At 36.6% G+C, this 25371-nt stretch overlaps 1 protein-coding gene across 5 annotated transcripts in view; it reads right to left on the bottom strand.

Moving 5' to 3' along the window:
• The window catches only part of LOC138696240 (kelch-like protein 26), a 149008-nt gene extending 128645 nt beyond the window's left edge, over window positions 1-20363 (bottom strand). For all 5 annotated transcript variants that reach the window (XM_069820925.1, XM_069820921.1, XM_069820923.1 and 2 more), the window contains exon 1: window positions 20151-20363. The gene's annotated coding sequence lies outside the window, so the exon portion shown is untranslated. The remainder of the gene's footprint in view (window positions 1-20150) is intronic.
• Window positions 20364-25371: the final 5008 nt, after the last annotated feature.

Raw genomic sequence — 25371 nt, forward strand, 5'->3', positions numbered from 1 at the left:
ATTTATAATGTTTAAGTCATTTCTAATATTTGTGTTGGGAGAATGGCTAGTGACCAGAGTTCTGACTACAGTTCATGAGGTCCCGGGTTCGATTCCCGGTTAGAACACATGAATTTTTCCTTTAAGGGGAATGTTCCTGTGTTCGTCCATGGTCTGAAAATTGGGTTAGGTTTAGATTTAAGACCTCTCCTGGCACTTCATAATCATCCTATCACAATGTCATCATCATTGGGGCAGAGTAACTCCGCCTTCCAGGCGCCCCAACCTCAGAAGTGGGTTACAAATAAGCCATCGCCAAGAGAGACCAGAAATGTCAAATGACAACCTGGTGACATTGGATTAAAAAAAGAAGATTAAAGTGATAATGAAAAGAAAGAAAAGATCTTTAGAGATCTAAAGAATTTCTGTAGAAGTGGTGACTGTAACAGACTGAAGGAAGAAAAGAGAACAGAAGAGGTAAATAAATATAGAAGAGTGAGAAAAGAACGGAAAACAGAGAACTTCTTTCGACATCCACAGAATTTCTTTGAACACGTAACAGATCGAAGGAAGGAAGAAACCAAAAATGTAAACAGAAAAAAATATTAAATGAAACAAACCATAAAAATAAAATAAGGAAAGGGAAAAAACCCATGAGAAAGAAAGGAAAGCAAGAAGTGGTTCATCACAACTGACAAAATACTGTACAGCTTGCTCTGAAATGATAACGGGGTATACAAGCCAGTCCTTGACCCTCTCGTCAAGTCATCAATTGGCTTTAGTACGCAGTATAAAATAACGAGTGTACCGTTCACAATTCGCCCCGCTACGATCGGACATGGATCACTGGCGATGCCGGAAAGCAAGTGGTCAGCCGGTCCCGGTAAGAAAACAGAGTTATTAAACGATTCCAGTCTCCAGAGCGATCTAATTTCATTAAAACAGACCGCAAGCACGTAGAAGATAACTTCAATCTTGACACAACTGGAGAATAAATTTTGAGACACGCTGCAGCTCATCTGGATGTTTCGCAGATAGGCTACTGTGAAGTGTATTTCATAGATCTCTCCACAAGTAGAGATCACATGGGTTAAGTTTAGATCGGGCGATTTTGGTGGCCACAAATTACAGCGTAGGCCCCTCTTATACAGGGACATAATTTTATTTTTACTTCAATTTTTATTGTATCTGAGTTTTGTAATGTACTTCACTCCCACCCCTTCTACTAGTAAACTTCCACCCGTCTTCCACACAGAACCAAGACCGTATATGCAGTCAGAGTCTCACGGTCACAGTAAACAGTAGGCCTACTGAGTGAGTACAGTACGTTCCAGAAATATGTTCGCGTTTTCCAGTGACGAAAGAGCTTTAAATATTTTCACACAGGTGTCGTCCGTTTGCCTACGTCGCATCCCGGTTTCCCCCAACCGCTTCTGTTCGCCCTTCTGTAAAGATTAGTGACTGGACTGTCTTAGCTCTTTTCTGAAAACATTAATTTCTGTTAATAATTGGACGTCTACGTAATATTATACAACTGTTTAAAATAACTTAAATAAAAGGACCTCGTTAAGTACCTAACTGTCACGTGATTTCCCCCTTTCTACGACTCTGTGACATAAACGCTTGGACGGACAGTAGACAGCATGTCTCAGTAATTTTATCTTTTTTAATCAAGCAGAAGTGGAGATTGAATTTACCGTACGTAAAGTACCCTTTTTTAGAGTAGGTACAGAATTATTCCAAAATGAGTTGCTAATACGAAGGACGAAACTGGTAATTGAAATTAGGTACAATAGTCTACAGTGCGATAATATGCAGAAAAGAATTGAAGCCTGTATCGAAATGAACGATCACCATTTTAAAAAATGTGACTAAATATCCATATGATTATTTTTCAATTTAACTTCATTCTCTATATTGTACGCTAATGTGCTGTAGACAGTATACTATACAGTCCGTAATGAATACGTCAGCATGGATAGCTAAGTTCGTGAGTAAAAACACTTATTGTTGATACTGTACTGTATTTAGATTAAACAAAATCCTAATGAAAATTATCAAACTGAAAATCGCGATATTTTCTAGTTTATGTAAATGGATGAGCTACTTTTCTTCCCTGCTATACCTAGTAAAGTGATTTGTTTGTATTTTACGCCAATACTGTCGAAATCCAGGCTTGGAAGGGGATAGAAAACGGTGTTTCCGGTTCTCAACAGTTAATCCAAAGGTATAGCCAGGTTAATATTAGAAATGCTAGTAAAAATAAAATGATGTCCCGGTACAATCATAAAGCATATTTCAACAAACGCATAGATTTACCGGTAACGTGTGCAGTTCCAGTATCCTGTTGAAAATACCCATAGGATTTTTCATGTTAGTTTGCTACATACTGTAACAGGAATATTCCTAACGTAGGTTTCGCCTTTATTGTGTCAGAAAAATATTAGCCCTACAATTCTTCCAGCACTAATCCGGCACCAGTACTTCCTAGACCTCAGTTACGACACTCTTCCGCCTTCGGGTCGTTGATTGTATTCTTGTAAAGCATGGCAACTGCAGGAATTATGAATATATTCTAGCACGTCATGATTATTTAATTTTCACTGGTCTCACAAATATTGATTATTCGAACTCCTTACTCCAGCCATGTTAAGGCACTGAATTTAATATATTTGGTTAGTTCAAATGAAAATTGGTCGCGGCTTACTACGTAACAACAATGTCGGCCGGAGTTCGTTTTCAGGATAATGGCAGCAATGTTTTTAGACTTCCTATTGGTAGGTATGGTTGGCATACCTGTCACTGTTGCTTCGAATAAATCAACAACAGGAAAAGCGAATGGTAGAAGATAGACGCGTCCAAAAGTGAACAACGTGCTGTAATTCATTTTTGACTGCAGAAGGGCATACATCTACTGAAATATATTGCAGAGCGACTGCAATATATAGAGAGAGATGGCAGGAAAATCAGCTGTAAAGGCTTTGTGTGCGCGGTTTCGTTCTGAGCGAAATCACTACAGGACAATCCACAGCTAAGGAAAGCACTTAAAACTATCACACCAAATTCAATTCAACATGTTGAGGCTCCTGTCCAAGGAGATAGCAGAATAACAATAAGCGAACTTCTTTATTACTGAATTTCAATCCAGGGAGCTGTAGAGGCTTTAAGAGTGACTATGGTAGACTGGGGAGTGTAGCTCTCGTGGACAGATGGCGCCTTGGAGAGTCGCGGAGTCTACGGCGGCGTGGCCTTCCGGTTAAAGGATGTAGCAGAACGCAAGCAAGTGAACTGCAAAGAGATGTCATCTGAGGCTCATGTCAGTAGATTTACTGGCATGTAAAAGAACTCCTGCGGGACAAAATTCCGGCACATCCGGCGACGCTGATATAACCTCTGCAGTTGCGAGCATCGTTAAATAAAACATAACATTTTCTTCCGAAAAGAAATATACTGAACTTCAGCCAGGCTTGCCTGCCGATTCGGAGTTGCGCTCGGGCGCAGGTTCGATTTCCGCTTGGGCTGATTACCTGGTTGGGTTTTTTCCTAGGTTTTCCCCAACCTTTAGGAAAATGTCAGGTAATCCATGGCGAACCCTCGGCCTCATTTTGCCAAATATCATCTCACTAACATCAATCCCATCGACGCTAAATAACAGCGTCGTTAAATAACCAAGTAAAAAATCCATAAAATAATCCACTAACACCTGCAGTATCGCATACTCTTCTAAAAGCTGAGTAAAAAGCAATCGTGTGAGAATCTGCCGATAGAAAGGCCTCACACGATATCAGGACGAAGGTGACCAGTTCTTGCATCGCATTGCGACAGGTGACGAGCCCTGGTGTCACACTCCCGTCGGTCTAGCGTAAAATGGAAACACACCTGATCTTGGCCCTAAAAATTACAAGTTGTAAGGAAATGCAGGGAGAGTCATGTTATAGTTGTTTTTATCGAGGTACATTTCTGGAGCGTGGACAAATGAACAATGAACAGCTATACAGACACTCTCGGAAATCTTATACAAAACACCAAGAATAAACGCCCACGCCTTAAGAGTGATTTTACTCCATGACAATGCTCGAGCTCACACTGCCTGATCAATACGAGACGAGTTGCGAAAGTTACACTGAGAAATACTGTCACAACCCCCTTACAGCCCAGACTTATCTCCATGAGATTTCCTTTTTTTTTTTTTTTTTTTTTTTTAATAGGAAAAGTACGACGGGAAAACGGTGCAAAATACTGTTAAAACATTGGTTCACTTCCGGGCTACTTGATTCTATGGAGTCGCGTCCGTCATCTGCTGACACAGTGGAAAAAATGTAATGGCGAATACTAACCAGTTTAATTTCTTTCTATCCATTAGCGATGGCCGGGTTTTATTGAACCCAGTACTAAATGAAAATAGTAATATACGTTACAAGAGCGGTATGTTGACGTTTTCATGTTCGAGGAAAAGATTGAAAAAGCGAAACGTAGTTGAGCTTTTTTAATTTCCGAGAACATGAAAACAAACATACCGCTCGTGTATCGTACATTATTTTGTGCGAAGATCGTTTATTACATACCTGAAAGAGGAATTTCTAATTAGTTGCAATGAAATCTCCATGTTGGTTTCTGTTTAATGACGGCAACTTCGGAAAGCCAAAATATCTTTCTTCAACATTGTTGCTATAAAATGTTTTCTGTGTTTACTATACTCCAGCAGGCCGTGATATACGTCTGTCTTTTTTTTTCCCCCCCAGTCTATAAATGCGAACTTGAAACAAACGGTAAGGTTATGTAATGATTTATTTTTCATTTTAATATTTTAACAATATTATTTATATAGGCTAACATATTGCAGTAATAACATCGGCATCTGGAATCTTGTTGATTTTTTCACGGCTTCCTTAATGTTACTTGTATCAGGAATGCAATAAGTTTCGTGGAGTAGTAGACTTTACTTAATTTTTGCAAATATTTAAAAACAATAATTAACATTGCAATTTAGGTGAAATTGCAGTGTAAGTTTCCAATTTATAATTATTACTATGTTAAACGTCTCTAAAAAAAATTATATTTTAAAAGCCTAAAGCAGTAAAATGAATGTCGCGCTTAAGCGGTAAGAAGAGGGAAATTGTTGTGTGTGTTACGTTGGGAATACTGAATGTGGTATTTCACACTTACCGCGTATTGGTTCTGTGCTGAAAACAAGCAAATACGCACGATCTCGCACAAATATTATTTCCTAGCAAATTATATCAAGACAAGGGCAGTTCTGTTTGTCAGCTGTGTGGTCATTCGTAGGCGAAAATATTTGCTTCCACCGAGAATAGTAAATGTGCCTTATCTATGGCTCAAACGCTAGCGCGCTGGTCTTACATCCAGGCGGCCCGTGTTCGATCCCCAGCCAGGTCGTGATTTAATTTGCGCTAGACAAAACAGACGTAAATTTCTTCTCGGGATACTCTCATTACCTTTCATCATTTCATCAACACTCCCACACATTCCTCTCATTTCTTCTACCTAAAAAAAATAATACAAAATAATATTCTCATAAATAAAATACTAGCATATTCAGCTAAAAAAATTAATGCAAAACCACCACTTCTATATTCAACATTAAAACCTGAAACCAATTCCGATTCACCTTCAGCAAAATCAAAAGGAGTACGATTGGTTTCAGCTAAACATGAAGTAAACCAAATTATTGATAAAGGAAATGTAAAAAAAAATTATTCATATATAAACCTGGAAATCATAAAACCAACTGCAAACGTTAGAAATAGACTGGGGTAGAGGTTTCCAATGCTGGTATAAGAAGGGCTTGGGACACCGGAGCCTGTGCTTTGTCAGGTTATCTTCTGGGAATGGGATCCGGCTGTCAGAGGTGAAGCAGGATGGCCCACCTGTCAGCTTCGAATTCACGAATACCACCTGTTGCACTTGGACAACCATCGCAAATATAGGGTGCACAATGGACCGTTGAGTGCCTGAGTCCTGCTTTCGTGAATACTCAAGCTTAAACTTTCACGCCGTCACACCAGGGCTGACGAAAAACAACCTTGCCAATGGAAGTGAGTAGACTGGAGCCAATTGTCAACGGAGAACCCGTTACTTTTCATATGAAATGCAGAATGTGATACGTGTTCAATAAGCATGTAGTGATGAAGAAAAGGAATGCACTTCTATTGTGTTAAATTCTATATAACACGTACCAACTTTCTATGTTTGAGTGAGGTACAGTAATTTCGTGATAACTCCACATATTACATTTTTATTATGAAGATATGCGCATAACAACCAAGAAGGGACATCGTTATGGTGACGATTTTTAAGTCATCAAAGAGCTTTTTGGTGTCATCACATCTTCATAAAGACGGTCATCACAAAATATATTGGAGCTCACCTGATTCTAAGACTGATAGTTTTGATGGACTGGTTTATAGTTTGCCCGCAAAACATATCTGGGGAGTTAATGGAGTGACGTGCGGGGGATAGACGTTCGCTTCTATATAGCAGAAGAGAGGAAGGAGAGGGGAGGATGGTAAAATATATTTCTTGCTTAGTGTGATCGAAGAGTTCGTTGTGTATTATTATTATTATTATTATTATTATTATTATTATTATTACTGTTATTATGTTACGGCATATTTATTAATATTATATATGTTATAATAGAACATATTCATGAATAAGCTTATAAAATCTTTGAAACGTTTTTTTTTTTTTTTCACAACCATTCAATTTTTAACAAATTTTTAAGTGTGCTTCATTTTGTACAATAAAATATGCTTGTGTCATTATTACATATACACAATAATTATATACAGAGTGTTTCCGGGCTAGTGTTACAAACTTTCAGGGATGATGGGAAAGGGCACATGTATCAATTTGAGATAAGGAACCCTGGTCCGGAAATGACTGAGTCGAAAGTTACAAGCAAAAATAGTTGTGTGGGAATGAAATAATTTTATTCCTCTGTACACCTTATTTATGTGTATTTATCTGTTCGTCTTACACATACCGTATTCATCTGACGTTGTTTACTTTGTCTACTTGTAGTATTCCATTCAGTGCGCTATCTGAGGGGTGGGGACAGGAAACTAGACTAAAGCAATGCAGATAGCGTAATGTGTAACGGACATGGTCGATCCTGATACGCACGTCTGTAGACAGCAGTGTATGTGTACAATTTGCAGTGTTCAGTCGATCAGTCCTAGTGAACTGGAGGAGTACACGAGAGCGGAATATGCAGACCTGATTTTCGAATACGGATGAGCCAATGGGAACAGTAGACAAGCTCACAGATTGTATCGGTTCAAGTACCCACGTAGGAGACATCCGGCCCATACCATCTTTCCACGACTGTTCCAAAGGTTAAGGGAAGGAGGGCACGTGATGCGAAATTACAATTTCATTTCCACACAAATATTTTTGCTTATAACTTTCGACTCAGTCATTTCCGGACCAGGGTTCCTTATCTCAAATTGATACGTGTGCCCTTCCCCATCATCCCTGAAAGTTTGTAACACGAGCCCGGAAACACCCTGTATATCGTTAACAGTTATTTGTACATGATAGTAATGTAATGAAATGTAACTAAATATATGTAATTTTATTTTAAAGTTCAAGGAGGAGTTCCAACTCGGTAACCTCCCTTGCGTACGCCCCTGTAATAGACCTATACCTCTTCTACTTGAAAGACTTTATATATTGCGTATCATCAGTTCACGGTCAGATACGAATTGTAGACTAATAATTGGAGTTGTGATTATACTCTATTGTACACAGACGAAAAATGTAATTTATTTATATATGTTATTTTGTGAATCCATACGCTTTCACCTACCACATCCAATGAAATGCACTGAAGATAAATACCGAATGATGTTTTGTGACTGTACTTACAACTGCTGAAGCGATGGTCAGGTGGCTAGCAGATAGCTACGGGGCAGTGAGAGAGCACTAGGAAACCCAGCTGCCTAGATAAGTTGCGCAGAGAGTAGATGCAAGGACTGTGATTCAATAAGGTCTTCACATGAGACTTACTTGTAATAGTGATAATAAAATAAATAGAGTATGTTCTTGTGAAAAGTTAAACTTTATACGAGTCAGAAATGTATCCCGAAAGCTGAAAAAACCTAATTATATTTACCTACTGATAGTGAGAAGGAGAAAAGTATATAATTAAGATCCCAAATTATATCCAGACTATTTGGCGGTAGCGTCGCGATGACGACGTTGTGCTACAAGTCGGAAGGTCGTGGGTTCGATACCCGATGAAGTCACCGATTTTTTTTCAATTTATTTAATCTCTCCGGCCGCAATATGTTCCTGGGATTTACTCAGCTTCCAACAGAAATGAGTACCGAATGTTTCTTGGAAGCAGAGGCTTCCAGCATGTAAGACTGGCATCTCTACTAATACTCAATGCCAAATGTCTTTGAAGAGGGAGTCTTAAAATCCCGACGCCCTAAGGATCGTTCAGGACATGTAGGCCTAATGGGATAGCTTTGCTATTTGTTACGATTATGTGAACTATACCGTAAATATTATTTCAAATTATCAAGTGTTTCAGCTGAAGTTAGTAACAACAACGTGATTTAAAATCTGATATGATTTAATGTAATTACTAATTACAGTAAAAGTATTAATTCTGAGATCCATGAGATTTACTTCACTGATCTGGATATATGAAATTATGTTGATCAGATTTAACGTGGCATTCAATTTCTAAAATGTTGCTTATATTTCATAATTTCATTTGCAATGGTTCCACCAAGATTGAATACAATTTCCCTCATATTCAGAATGTTCTCAGTTTAGAGATTGACACACTATCACAGAATTGAAGAATGACAAATCATGTGTTCATAGTTTGTACAAATATTTCGTCCGTTCACACCATGCCATTTTGAAGTTCATTGCTAACTCGCTCAAGGAAATAAGACATTAATGGTATTAATCGATGAAAAAGTCCAATGAATTTAACGATGAATTAAAAAGGGCTCTCTATTCTTCATAACAACCCACTGGAGCACATAGACATTAATCTCGATAATAATTACTAATAATAATTAATTATCAACCTCGTAATGCAAAAGTTACCAAGGGTGCCACCGAATTCGAGGTTCGAGAGTTCAAACCAAATCAAGGACAATAACTTTCTTCGGTAGAGAAATAAATCTGGCAATATCGTGTGTAGAGTCGAGATATACAAAGAAATGTTCGTGAATGTGTTTGCCAATCGAATTTTACAGGCAGTTCTATGTGCAAATTTCTTGCTTCGCGGTCGGATACACCTGCAGGTCTTGTCAGATTACAGCAGTTTCTGCTGCTGGAATCAGAAAAAAAAAAAAAAAGGTCCCTAGCATCGGTACAATCTTTTTAACCTTTTACAAAGTCGCCAAAACTTTTGAAACGGAACTGGACTAATAGTGTTAAGAAGCCAATGTTAAACAAGCAGGCGCAATGCATTCACTGCCACGGGAAATGTTCAGGCCTAAGCTCACCGACTCTAGTTACAATTAGGGAACGAAGTTTGGACACCAAAACATTGCCTAGAGGCGTCTGCAGGTTTAAGAAACATTGGCTATAAGATGACGTTAGTTGTTTACTTTACTGATGTACCTTCAGGTTCGTATGCAAAATGAAAGATATCATGTGAAGGGAGCTCTGTTCATTCGAAGTTAAATGGGTACGGGTTTAGTATTGTTTACTGCATTCTAATTTTTTTCGACACAGCATGCTTGTTTTCTGTTTGAAAAGTAAACATTTCGTAAGCAGTTCAGTTGTGATCTAGTGAAAGTACGTGAAAATGTATTTAAATTCCACCAATAAAATCTGTAACTTTGTCTATGCTTGTAAAAGACTTCTGATATGACTACTACAAAAATATATTATGGAGTAAAATGTGTAAGTTAGACATAAAAGTTAATAAGCGTCGAATCTTAAATTATTTAGTGATTCGATTTCGGATCAGTACACTTTTTATTATGACTTATGTCTGATGATGATACGTGCGAATATCCCGTTTCATAAACTTGAGAATCCTCATTTTAAACACTTAATTGAAAAGTGGAGATACATCTAGAAAATTGCCGACTCCAACAACCATGCGTACACAATACTTAAATGTTATGAAAAAAAAACTTTAAGATAATACACATTATAATAAATATAAACTATACTTCAAATTCGCATCACTAACATCGTGTGATGTCGACAGAATAATTATTTTCTTAGTACAGACATTGTTGCAGTGGCAATCGAACAGGTTTATATTTGACAATTTACGAATGTACACAGTTGTACACTTTGCGGCAAAAAGAATGGGCCGACTCTTGGTCGATAGAAATGCTAAGTTCTATCGCGCGGTTCACTCGTGTAAACATAACCCACTGCAAGGCATTGCTGTGGTGTCTCTTCATCGAAAGTCGTGTGTCTATAATGTAGCAAAACTTACGAGCAGTGTGTGGCCCAGTGGTAAGAAGTCTGACTTCCGTACTAGAGGTTGTGAGTTCGCCTCCCGGTACGGTAAAATTATTATTTTTTTATTTTAACTTTTACTTAATTTATTAGTTTAAATGTGAAATGGCATTTGTTAACAAACTTCGTTATGCCTGCCTTCTAAAAATATTATTGCCCATCACCTGTGGGCTATTAATAGGCGAGACCTGGCCTGTACAAACAAAAATACTTGTTTCACATCCTACAAAACCAGACGCATATCAAACACAAATAAATAATTAAATTAACACAAACAAACAATTTTTTAATATATTAACAAAACAAGGCATGTGGTGGGGACTAGTATCTCGTCCACAAACTACCTGCGTCAACAACTGCCCTCATTCTGCGTGGCATGGAGTCCACAAGATTAAGGAACAGGTCTAAATTCTTGGCCATCTCCTCCCACGCATCTAGAACTCTGTCTCACAATTCCTCAGGTGCCCGAACGGGTGGTTGTTCTGCCTAATTAGAGCATAGGATCCTTTTGACTGCAGCCCACAAATTTTGAATCGGATTCATATCTGGTGAATTTGGAGGCCAGTCGACTGGGTCGACATCACGCCTCCTCGTAAACCATCTTTGAATCCGGTTGGCGGTGTGTATCGGATGATTATCCTGCTGGAAGAAAAGTGTTCCTTCTGGATATCGTTTTCGGGCGGAAGGGATCATTACATTTGCCAAAATGTGTTCGTAGACTTCTGCCGTAAACCGCCCGTGGATGCGTTCCAGAAGTCCTGCCCCATCGTATGACACCCATCCCAACACGCAACCCGACTTCTTAATTCGTCTCACGAAGCGCTCATCGTATCGGTGGCCATTCATACAATAAACTAGGGCAGTACTATCGTTGCTACTGGAGACAATTACCTGGTCGGAGAAAATGACATTTCTCCAATCGAAGTCCTGTCGGAGAGTAGCATACGCAGAATAACCTATGCGAACCAGGACAATGAGTTATTGTTTCTTTGCCATCTTCAAGCGTAATGACGAGACAGAACGTTGTATTAACAGATAGCAGTATTGCAGTATTATTTATTAGAGTTTGGGCATATTCTAAGAGATATCGCCACATAATTATAGCTTTGCGAGACACATATAATGGCAAATTTGTAATAAAAAAAAAAAGATTTGGGGAAGATACGAACCTTGAGCTACTACTACTAACTTGTTCAATAGATCAATGCCCTAACGACTTACGCTACTGTGACTGTTAATATCAGTTCGGCGTAATACGTGGTTTTCCTGTTCATATTCGCTCCGTTTGATTTTGTATTTATCAATTTTATTATTATTTCACTCTTCAGAGGCCCTAATGTATCTAGAATCAACCCGCCATTCGATTTTATTACATATCTTAGACTCTTAAACAAAATACAGTAAATTTAAATGGTTTAATTATGTGTTATCTAGTGAACTACGGCTTTGACGAGACGAGCATGCGCAATGTTATGTCTCTGGAACTTAGAAATTGTCGGCCGGCCCATTCTTTTTGCCGTTAAGTGTACATTGCAACAAAATTAGTGACAAAGTACACAATGCACTTTTTTATTTAAAATGTATCTCTATTTTCTACAAAGAAGAGAATGAGGTAAGTCGCTTTCTTCAATGTGTGTTATACTCTATTTGTTTTTGTTACCTAACTATACCGAGCAATGTTTTGATTCAAGCATTGCAGTGTTCTATATAAAAAAATAGAAGTCCCTGTACTACCCTGAGCTGATGTAAACAACACGACTTTTATAATGCGCGGCGCAGTTAACTTCATAGTTTCGGTGTTCGAACTTTCATCCCTAGTTATAATCTACAAACCAAAATTTTCAAGGAATGAACCCTTTGGCTCAATTCGTACTATTTCTTGCGACACTATACATTCGCTAGTAACACAACTTTTTGTTAATGCCATAAGCATGACACAAGTTCAAGTCTTAAGACGACGCTGTACCTGAGACGAAATAAATTTCAATTTTCCTGCTGAGAATCGGAGACAGAGCTGTTTCATCTGTAGCCAGATATGCCATCACTTGAGCCACATGGGAGAATTATAAACACTTTGGTGCATAGTGGTTAGGTAATTTCGTCATACATCATCTAGAAAATAGTAACTACATTATGCAGCTTGCGACTAATTACCTTAAATTACCACGTTGGTAATGTTTGCGACTAATTACCTTAAATTACCACGTTGATAATGTTCATGGTTTGCTGAACACTTCGCTCCAGTTTCCTTTGAGACAGAGTGGCTTAAGTTTCTGTTGTAATGTCCGCAAATTCAAATCTAACGTCCCAGCATTTTCAGTGTACACTTTCATATAATCTGTAATTTCTTACATAAGAAGTAGTGAGAATCAGCGCAATTCTGCAAGCAAAATTTACATATTTGTAAAATTAGTCCTACTCCTTCACTGTGAAACAAAACACTTCGAAAGTGTGCAAAATTTCATTTCTAAAGATTTGACATTATTTGAAAGTTCAAGTTCACAGATTCAGATTGTGCAACAGAACTTTTCCATTTACAAAGTTCGCAATTTTCACTGTAAAACAGGTTTCTCGTTGCTTCTGCCGACTTGTGGTTATGTTACAGATATACCAACATTACCAATTGAAGGGTTTGCTGCAAAAAGGAGGTAGCGCCACTGTTCGCTAAGTGAAGCTACTGTCGGTGACTCAGGAGAAGACGAGAGCGGACTGAGGGGGAAGGGATGTGAACAGATAACGTACGACAACACGTCAATATTTTGTAATGTAGTAAGAGGAAACATTAGGTCTCCTTCTGTTCAACTTAGCTTTAATTTCCATACGCATTGTTATTCATGTTTCCTGCACGAGTAATAACCTGGATACTGGGATGCTTATCTGAGCGATGTTTATAATAATCAACAGCGATAGTCAAGAAGGTCACATTCTTGCCCTTCGTCTTCTCCTGAGTAACGGATAGTACCTCCTTTTTTGCATGAAGCGTGAGTGACTCGCAATTTGTTCAAAACTTCCGCTCTTCCTCATTGACATTATAACTTCCCAGATTTAGAGGTGACAACATAACTTTCGTTTTTAATGTTACGTTTTCGTTCATTATTGTTATTATCCCACATTTCACCTCTTGTAGGTACACAAGTTTGATGTTATTACTCGACCAAGGCGAGTGGAACCGCAGGCGTAATGTGAACTATCGCGATGCGATATTACGAACGCAGGAGCAGTAGCGCCACGGCTCCGGGCTGCAGGACACCACTGGCCTTAGTCGAGTAATACATGCTGCTATCTGTGATTGTCAAGAATGTCGTTAAGACGTTTACTTCATATTTCGCAGATATGACTGATCGCAACAATTACACAAAATAAACATCTCGACATTTTTTAGTCCCTGGCAGAGTTAACTTAGCAGCAGTCGAATGATTGATAGTTGTATCTTGTTTATGTTCGTAAGTTAGACATATTGTAAGCACTATAGTCTGTGCATTTCGAATTGGCGGCTCAAGGTCAAGTAATGGACTGCATTTGCCATGCGTGCTTACTCCCACTCCTGGACCGTTCTCCTCAAGAAAAGTCACCTGGATCAGTGGCGCGGCATGTTAAGAGAGGAAGGAGACCAGTCAGAGCTTATAAGAGAAAGGGTACAGTGTGGAGGAGATGAAATGACCTTGATCCGTCAGTTTTATATGCCCAGACTATAGCCTATAAATTAACGCTCATACTTTCAGATACTATATAAACTGATCAAAAAGCAAAAAGTAATCTACAATTATTTTTGATATAGTCAGCTAAGCCCAATACTAATGTTGCTATATATCAATATATTAAAATGTCTCAATCTTGTGGCTTAACGTAAAATACAAAACAAATTGCTCAGTGTTTATATATTTACATAAACTAACGTTTTCACAAACCTAGGACATCATCAGGTACAATATTGTTTACAATATCAAATGTCTAAAATCAATTATAAAATTTGACCTACATTATGCCTTGATGTATAAATTTTGTAAGTTCATTTGTATTTTGTTTACTTGCAAACTATGACATTCTACACACATCATACTATTACTTTATTACGATGCATTCTTTTGAACATGTGGTCATATTTTATAATTGGTTGTAGACATTTGATATTGTAAACAATATTGCACCTGATGATGCCCCTAGGAGGGTGAAAACTTAGTAGAATAATACAACAAATGTAAATATATAAACACAGAGCAATTTATTTTATATTTTACGTTAAGCCATAAGATTGAGAAATTTTAATATATTGATATATATAGCAACATTAAAAAGTAATCTATTTACACACATAAGCAAAAACTAATCTATTTACACACAAACACTTTTCTCAACTGTAGAATGACAAATTATGTGAAAGTCATCTTTTATTACTACATGATCACACAAAACTTCCCTCACATACCTCCTGATCTCTTATCTCGATCAATTCTGAGAGATAACCCACCGCAGGACACCGAAGAGCTGCCACCAGACTACAAAGTAAAAACATCTAGCTCTATCGAACACGTAATCATCCAGTGTTGTCATTAACTTGCTGCGAATTATTTCGCAATGTTGTTCAACCGTATACATTCATTATCATTGTTGCGACGACATAGCAGCCACATTGCTCGGCTTCATCCGATAACAATCGAATCTGTAGGCCTATGTCTCGCAACTCTTCAGTTCTCAGATACTGGGTCTATACAGGGAGATTCACGAAGTTTTACCGCCACTAATGGAGTATTTTTCTGAAGTAGTTTGGAACATATTTTCCTAATAAAGTTTTTTCCCTATCTCACATAATTCAAGAATAATCTGTAAATTAGAGTCGTGCACAACCGGTTACGAAAAAGAGAAATATTATATATTGCTGTTGAAAGCCTGGCGCTATAGTTAGTATGCAAAAAGCTCACTCCTCTCGCGGAGTGTCTCAAGTTCGGTTTATCGAATATTCGAGTCTATAATGCTTGGAAATCACCAATGGAAGGGAGCAGCACCACTTTTTAACAATAATGGTGTATTAATGATCACTGATGTTAAATAATTATTATAAATTGTGTATAATTCTTCTATTATTGATTTTCTAATAATTAGAAATAGTAGAGTTGATGATGCTCACTCTTTGTGGGTGTACGGCAAAGGCAGACCACATTGAGCCATGCAAGAGTTACAAGAATACAAAGCTATGGTACTTCATGGTTATAAATAATTTGAATTAGAATGAAGGATGCAACGAATTTATGGAATTAATTGTATGGTGTCGCATTAAAAAACCTAAACTTTGTGTCACTACGAATTTCTGCAACACGCTGTATAGTCTACTCCGAACGGTAGACTTAGTCAATGTAAATACACAACTATTTTTAGATAGGCTTACACTAAAATGCGCTAGTTATGGACGTGTCCCAAAGGTTATGGGACTATATAATTATACAGAATGTTAATAAACAACACCAAAATATTTTCACCGAGTATAGAGAGGTATCAGACAAGCAATTTGAGATAGGGAACTTATGATCACCGACGTAAAATGTGAAGGCATTAAAATAATTACAGTTTTGTACTCATAGATCAATAGTAAAGCGAAATAGGATTAAAATTTGAATTAGAATGACTTCACGCCTTCTTAACGATCGAGAGAAATCGAATTACTAGTAACTTACTAACGGCGTTTTCATAATTTAATTTAGCATTACGCATAATAATCTGCAAAATTTATAGATCACATGACTGCATGTCATTGCATTACTGTTATAAATAACAGTAACTCATCTATTAACAATTACTGTTGTGGTATTGCATTAGTGCTGTAACCGGAACTCATTTGTTATAGTTATTTAGGTATTAAGGGAGGTAAATACAGTAGTTTTTTTAGTAGAGGACGAGTTTGCGCCCAAGCGATGCTGGAATAAAATTACTAAGTAGTCCGAGACCAGCAAATTCTACTTAACTCACGAATTGCATATAATGTTTCTTTCACTCTCACATTTTACGCAAAATATATATATATATATATATATATATATATATATATATATATATATATTTCTTCATTTAGTATTGTTGGGAGAGTCGTCGGGTTTTGAGTATTCTTTTATTTGATGCTATGTTACTGTTGAATGAAAAACATTATTTTCACTTACTTCCCTAGAGAAGCAATGTGACTTAGGTCCCGTCGTCAATAGCAATCAACATTATCACGATAAAATACATTTACTTTCCTAAAAACAAGCTAGTAACAGCTTAGGCCTACTTACTTACGGCAGTGGGAGTGAAAAAAAAAATCTTACTTATACATTATGATAGTTTTACTCCTTGGATACGAGATATATATAAGGAAAGACAGTACCTACATTACGCCCGCGTGGACATAGGGGACTTACAACATCCCCACGGGGCTATAAAGTTTGCCATGGTTACAAGCTATTGCAAGAGAATGTTTTCAATTTACTCAACTTCTGAATCTGAACAAAATACAGAAATGAATAAAATGAAACACACGAATTAGTCTTTAGTGGAATTTAAATAGAAATTACATGTTACAGACAATTGCAAGAGAGTAATCTTTTCAATTTACACAACTTCTGAAACTGAATTTGTTAATAACAAACTCCCTAATTACCATTTCATTAGTAACTTCATTGTAAAATTGACAAACATTCATGAAATTAATGTGATATATTAATACTTAAATTCCTTTCTAGTGTGTAGTACAGTAAAGAATGCAACTCGGAAATGATTACGAAACCTCGGGCCACAGACTCTCGGTTTAGCAAATCTGTTGCCCTAGGTGCTTTATTATCAACATAATACCCTCGATACATAAATAACTATTATTGTTGTGGTTCTACTTTTTCTCTAATGTTGCGATATTTCTATCATAATCATAGGCTCTGAATTTATTCGTGATATGCCAGGAATCTTTAACAAGAAAACGAGAAACTTATCTGCGTCGATGTCGTCTCTGTATTGCTGCTGAAGGTCGCCAGTTTCAGTAATAATTTCTGTAAAAACTGTACACTTTAATTTAATTTTCCTTTCATTCTATCTCTATTATCTTACGTTTCATGCCTTTAAAATGGAACTTCCGCTATTGGTTTGTATAATTTCAAATTGTAGAAGTCAGTGGCGTGCATACCCCATCATGAAAATCTAAATCCATTGCCCATAGCTTCCGTATCTCAATTTGCTTGGCTAGGACCTCTCTATACTCACGTGAAAATATTCCGGCGCTGTTCATTAACATCCTATACATTGTAATTACTAATATTTCTATTTACGAATACAGGCATTTAAAAGTAATATTAATGTTAAAACAAATTTGCGGCTTAGGACTATAATGAAATTCTAAGCACATCCCCCCTCTTTCATTCAAATTTTTTAAGATCTTGCTTTGTAGTAGGCCGCTGCCCCTGTTCGGAAGCGCGCCCGGGCCTACAACCCGGCGGGTTTACAACTAGTACCAGTAATCCATTTACAATAAGGAGCTCTCCAGTAAATATTTCTGGAGCTGAGGAGGATAAAAAAAACTTACACTAAATGGACAACGAAAAGTATAAGCGAGTGTTTTCCTTTAAAGTCTTATTTCCGTTGAACGAATACCATCATGCCATCAGTTTACTGTATTTAATACAAAAAATCACGAAGCAAACCATGATTTTCAAAAGCATAGTCATTCTGTATCAGTACTGATTTCAATTGAAGAGCAAATATTTCATATGTATAATTCCTGAATATGTTGACTCATGCATACTACATACGAATTAGTCATTCGACAGTCTAGGATACATCACTGTGTACGTATACAGCCAGATGGCTTGCGCGACAATAATTCTTCGGTATCAGTGGTAATGAAAAATATCGCTTTTTATCTCCCACTTTCTTGCCGCCTTTGTACGAAGGATCCCGAAGGCTAGCACCGCAGCCCCGAATAGTTTATTCTGTCTCATCACTCCTTTACTTAGGAATGTTTTTTGGAGTTCGAATGGCCGCTTCCTTTGTAGACATTGTGGTAAAGAAAATCTACAAATAAACCAATTTTGAATATTTTACCATTGCTATGTTTAGGACTTCAAAAAGGAATGCCGATATTTTCGATTGACAATTATTTTCCATAACTTCATCGCAAAAAAAAAATAAATAAATAAATAGGACGATTTTCACTTTTAAAGTCGCCTGACCTGCCTATACGCTTGTTTCGCGTTTTATATAGGTCTAGGCCAATGCAAATATAATTTCGTTGAGAATATTGAAAAGCTTTTGAATATCACAATACTTTATAACCTATCTTACATAACGAGGTATGGAAAGTACAGTTTATTTACGCATTGTAAACTGTGTAAAAGAGACAGCGTTGCTCCCTTTGAACGCTCCTCTTAGCCTCCGTATCTCGACGGCAAAGAATATCCAATCAAAATTCTCTATAAAATGTTGTCAATTTAACAACTGAAATGAGAGTAAGAATATCAATGGAAAAATCAGCCAAGTTACTGTTAATGGCGGGTTTATACGATGTGAGGTCAATAATAAAATTCTGTGACAAGAGGCTTTGGTTACTGTCCAACTAAATACACACAGTGAATATGGAATGAAGCTATGTAAACGAGAGCGCACCGAACCAGCAGGCGTGTATAACTTTATAGCTGACCGCTTCTTCTAGCTCATCGCATCACGCCACTGTTTCTGCCGGATCAATAATCAAAACTGGCTGCTGTCTGCACCAACACTGTGACACAGCCGACTGAGAGGGATGTGTCGCCCATAACCTCAAACACAATACTCTTTTCACCACGCCCCCTTTGAGAAAGCACAAGTAAGGAAGTGCTGCATGAACACGTTTTTGATCTTTGTGTGTTTAAGGATGAATGAAATGGAAGATTTTGCTAACAAATCCGTGATAATTCGGGTGTTGGGATATTTAATTTGTGTTAAATACGAGCACACATTGCATAAAAAAAAATTACATTTATTTAAAGACTGAGCGACACTTCACTCGATTTTTGGATTTTAACGAATCGGAGTGCAAAACCATGTATGAACTTTACGTTTATTTCGGAATTTCAACATAAATACTTCCATTACAATTATAGAAACTAGAGCTCTCACATTTTTATACGCAATCATTTATGATACTGAATGTGGACAAAATTGCAACTTCAATTTACACCATATATTACTGAAGTATCACCCATTCATATATAATTATAGCCCACATAGGAAAGAATGCAAAAAAGTGGGCAACCATATTACCAATGAGATGTGTCATAATTACGCAAACTGAAAGATTATCATTTTAATATAATTATAATAATATATCGCATTTAAATTAATTTGAGCAGTATGTGTAAACAAATCTATAGGCCTACATTGTATAATGCAACTGTCAACATTTCGTAGAAATTACAAGTCTCTTCGGTTTGACACAGTATCAGTAAGTTCAACACATTTTACTAGGCCTACATGTGTTGTTTTAAAATAAAACTACTTATAATCTATACATTTCAATTCGCTACATCCTTATTAGATGCATATACATAGCGTATTTGTTAACCGTGTAACACTTACAGTAGATATATCATTTCTGTTTTCAAATTACTCAGGAGCATAATGCAGACATGCATTCAAAGACGTTTCATAGTTTACTTTCGCTGAAACAATAAACACTATTGGTTACAAAACTTCCTCACTGAACGTACCTGAATTTCTGTAGTCTTGTTCTTCATCTTCAATTTCACCACATGACTGCACACCAAATGTTGAGTATTTCTCACTAATAAATTACGTTAAGCACCCACACATACACACACACACACAAAATGCAATCCGCCACTTCTCTTGCTATTACAAGACTCCACTTTTATGGCTTGTATCAGGCTTAATGGTTCATTTTATAGTTCTGTTATTTTTAGCCCGTATGGCGAGACAACGCCAAATAACGACGGGTTCTGAGTGAACTGAAAGGAAAAAACAGAACAGGGAAGTTCTGCCATCTAGTGGCAGTTGATGAAAATATTTTTATGTTTAACCCTAGATCATATATACTATATATGATCAAGGGTTTAACCTCTGGATCATAACACATGGTCAAAGTTTATCAATATGGTAAAAAAAAAAAAAAACGAAATGCAAACGGTACTTTGGAACGTAGGTGGGTTGAAAATTATATTAATCAGGATATTATCAGTCTCACAGAAACTTTCATAATACGACCAGCAGAATTATAGATGTACACAGTGCAGTGTTGTCTATCGTAGGGATATTTTAATCTTGGTAGAGATTGAGGGATTTTTTTTGTAAAATTGGTCAAATTGTAGGGATTTTCTTATCCTTTTGTTAATATTCATATAATCGCCATGTATTTTAATGAATTTAAATTTTGTAGTTATAAGAATCTGAAATAGGCGTACACTTCGACCTGTAGCTACTTGTACAAAGCATTTATGATAACGTTAACCACGTTGTTTACGTGATTATACAAGCTGGCACATAGCGCTTGAAATTCATCTCTCTCTCTCTCTCTCTCTCTCTCTCTCTCAAGTGGTTCCTTCATAACACCAATTCCGCCGCTAGGAGCGCTGTTCGGTTCTAGAGATCAGAGCAGTGTATATTGGAGAGTACCGCATTTTTTGATCCGACAAATGCCGACGCGGCGGCCATGTTTACTCCTGCGGAGACTCAATACACCGCTAGACTTGCGTAGGAACATAGGTTTCTAGTGTGATATTCCATCGTTATCATGAAGAATGCCGTATTGTCATGCAGTTAATCAATGTGTAATCAATTGCTGTTGTACTGAATTATAATTACAGCTTATTGTCTATGCGGGTGACATGAATATATTAGGAGAAAATACACAAACTATTAGGGAAAACACAGGAACTTTACTGAAGCAAGTAAAGCGATAGGTTTGGAAGTAAATCCCGAAAAGACAAAGTATATGATTAGATCTCGTGACCAGAATATTATATGAAATGGGAATATAAAAATTAGAAATTTATCCTTCAAAGAGGTACAAAAATTAATATATCTTGGAGCAACAGTAACAAATATAAATGACACTCGGGAGGAAATAAAACGCAGAATAAATATGGGAAATGCTTGGTATTATTCGGTTGAGAAGATTTTGTCATCTGGTCTGCTATCAAAAAATCTGAAAATTAGAATTTATAAAACAGTTATATTACCGGTTGTTCTGTATGGTTGTGAAACTTGAACTCTCACTTTGAGAGAGGAACAGAGGTTAAGAGTGCTTGAGAATAAGGTTCTTAGGAAAATATTTGAGGCTAAGAGGGATGAAGTTACAGGAGAATTGAGAAAGTTACACAACGCAGAACTGCACGCATTGTATTCTTCACCTAACATAATTTGGAACATTAAATCCAGATGTTTGAGATGAGCAGGGCATGTAGCACGTATGGGCGAATCCAGAAATACATATAAAGTATTGTTGGGAAGCCGGAGGGAAAAAGATCTTTGGGGAGCTCGAGACGTAGATGGGAGGATAACATTAAAATGAATTTGAGGTTGGTGGGATATGATGGTAGAGACTGTATTAATCTTGCTCAAGATAGGGACCGATGACGAGCTTATGTGAGGGCGGCAATGAATCTCCGGGTTCCTTAAAAGCAATAAGTAAGTATAATTAATTAATATTTATAATTGAAAATATCAAGGTGGAGAAACGCGGACGTTGGAAACTATTCCAAACTGGTATAATGCTGGTAATAAAAACAGTTCTTGATTTTCAAGAAATTGTCTTAATAAAGGGAACTTCAAATATCTTATGCTAGATAGATGCACTCAGGATGTGTTAGAAAATTTATTTTCTACTGTCCGTTCCTTAAATCCAATCCCGGATGCAATAGGATTAAAAAACTGCATTACGATTCATTAGTTTTTCGAAAAAAAAAAAAAAAAACGAAGCATGAAAATTACGCAGTTTGCGATTCTGAACAATTAGTTGAGTTTCTAGGTACAGATGTAAGTAAACCCGAATCAGGAAGTCTAATGAAGATGAATGTGAGCAAAAGAAATTGATATAGGCTAAATTTTAATTTAACTGAAAATGGAAATATTGACTTGAGCGAACAACAAGCTCTTTACTATTTGTTGGGATCAGTTTTGTTCAAAATAAAACAAAATAAGTTATACAATATTTGTGAAAACTGTATTTCATATCTAATAGCTGATAACGTGGATGAATCTATAAATTTTATTAGCATATTAGTGACTCTCAAGTCGTACATGGAAATGTTATGTATACCCTTGTAAATTCATGTTAGATATAATTCTAAATGCAGAAAAATGTGAAACGTTGGTAGAAAATGTATTGACATTAAAGGATTTGAAGTCTTTATTCATTAACACTTCAACTCATACATTCTCAATTCGTTATAATATTTTTGAAAAAGTCTTATCACTATTTTAGGACTAGAATATATTTATTGTTAAGAAAAATTGTCTGTTATAGCAAATGCACGACAACAATTTGCTAAATGTGGCGGTCGAAATGTTGGTGTGATAATTGCACTAGAAAATTGCTGATGTTATCCGTATTGAAATGGACATAACATAAATAATAAAGTGCTATCTCTCATGAGTCATTTCACTAGGACAATAATGTTTATTAATTCTTGTCTCCTGTGTTCAATAAATTACAACAACATGTATGATATCGCCTTTAATCACCATCGTTCTAGCATTACTGCTTACGCGTTTGTGCCGAGCAAGGAGTAAATATGGCTGCCGCCGCCGAGAATGCGGTACTCTCTAATATACACTGCTCTGCTAGAGATTAGAGCTCTATATAGACAGAGTACCGCAACTGTCTTCCCTACCGCTTGCCGACAATGTGGCGCTCTGATTGGTTCACGTGACCTCGCACGCTTCTCTGGACCCAAAGCCCGCTAGTAGTAGCATAAGAAAACCATTGAATTCAATTAAATACCAATTTTCTTCTTAGTTTAAAGGCAGTAAAATGCCACAATGTTGTGCGTATGGATGTTACACAAGACAAGAAAAGGTGAACATCTTTAACGGATACCTCAAGGGTAGAGAGACAAGGAAAGAAGAAAAATTTGGGTGGCAAGGATAAACCGCGTGTCCATTTAGAAAGTAAATGATCATACTAAGTACGAATTGTATAAGGAAAAGGTAATATAAAATGGACAAGCTTACATTGGAGCTCTGTACTGCTGTATACTAATATTTCTATAATTTCAGTAATTGCATGCACAGCTATGACAATAATACTTTATAATTTCTATCATGGATGAAGGTGCTGTTACCTCGTCTGACAAATCTCTCTGAAGTTGGGGAAAATTGAACAAAGTTGAATTCTCTGTCTGGTGCAACATCCAGGCGATGACGGTATTCTGATTTATTTCTTTGTCACCTTTATTGTTTTTATTAGCCACAGATCCATAGAAATGGCACTGTACGAAAATTAATAAACTTAATATATCGTAAGTTTATTATGCTAGAAACTGTAGCCACACGGTTTTTCATACATGCGTTACACAGATTTTTAACACAAACACGTGGATAAATATTAATAATAATGACATTTTTGTCATTAAACCCTACACGCTTATCCCTACAAAAGGATCCACTTTCACTGTTCGAAAAACGTATACTTAACACTTCGCACTAACACAAACTAATGTACAACAGTCGAGAGTGACCATCAGACTGAAGCTGTCAAACAAAAAAACTGACGTTTAAAGTCAAAGTAGTATTGGAGAAGGATTTTAGAAAGCTGAAGGACAAAAAAATTCTTTATTTTGAAAGGAAAATTGATACATGTAAGATTCTTGAAAATAGATCTAAAACCTTTGTTACACGTGCACTTAGAATTGGGAGAGAAATAAACCTATAAAAACGAGACATGACGGTCTCACAAGTTCAATGAAAAGAAGGAAAAACGGCAAACCTTGCCCTTCAACATTTCTGAAAAGTAGAGACTTTCATTCTGTATAAAAAAAAAGAAGTTACCCATTTTAAAATTATTGTTTTCGTAACGTGGTAAGTGGGTTGGGTGATCCTTCCAATGTTTCGTTTTAGAAATTCGGTGTCCATCATTCTTCCACCGTGGGTGTTTGAAGATCACTAGAAGAAAAAAAACATTACTTGAGATCTAAAAATTAGTTTCCTTTTAATATCTCTCTTTAGTTAGTGCTTACGGAAGGACAATATTTTTCTTCCCTTTTTATGACTCTGCCTTTCCAAATACTGTATTCAACAAAACTCTTCCCCTTTTACGATCATGTATGCTACACAGCGAAGAGGAGATTTTCAATGTAAAATTACAACACATTATTGACAAGTATAACTAAAAACTATCCTCTAAATAAGTCTCCGAACATATTACAGATATTCCTAAATGAAATGAAACAAAATATTATCTTGTTATTAATTAAAAGGGCATGATAAATCGAGGAGTAGTGTAAAGTGTGGTAGTAGAAGTGTTAGAATGAGAGAGGCAGTTCAAACTTTGAAGTAATTTTCAATGTAAAATTACAACACATTATTGACAAGTATAACTAAAAACTATCCTCTAAATAAGTCTCCGAACATATTACAGATATTCCTAAATGAAATGAAACAAAATATTATCTTGTTATTAATTAAAAGGGCATGATAAATCGAGAAGTAGTGTAAAGTGTGGTAGTAGAAGTGTTAGAATGAGAGATGCAGTTCAAACTTTGAAGTAATTTAGGTCCCATTATAAAGATTACAATGTTAAAATTGATACTATGGATGGAAGAACTCCCTAAGTCAGGTTATGTACTTATTTCAGATAATTACTGCTGAATATGATTCTGTGGTGCCTGTAGAATGTAACAATAGTTCGAACTAAGTCATAAACCTTGATATTACACTATTTTATTAAAAACAAGTATCTGAAACTGGAATAAG

Source organism: Periplaneta americana, chromosome 3 (genome assembly GCF_040183065.1).
Source record: "Periplaneta americana isolate PAMFEO1 chromosome 3, P.americana_PAMFEO1_priV1, whole genome shotgun sequence".
Taxonomy (NCBI): domain Eukaryota; kingdom Metazoa; phylum Arthropoda; class Insecta; order Blattodea; family Blattidae; genus Periplaneta; species Periplaneta americana.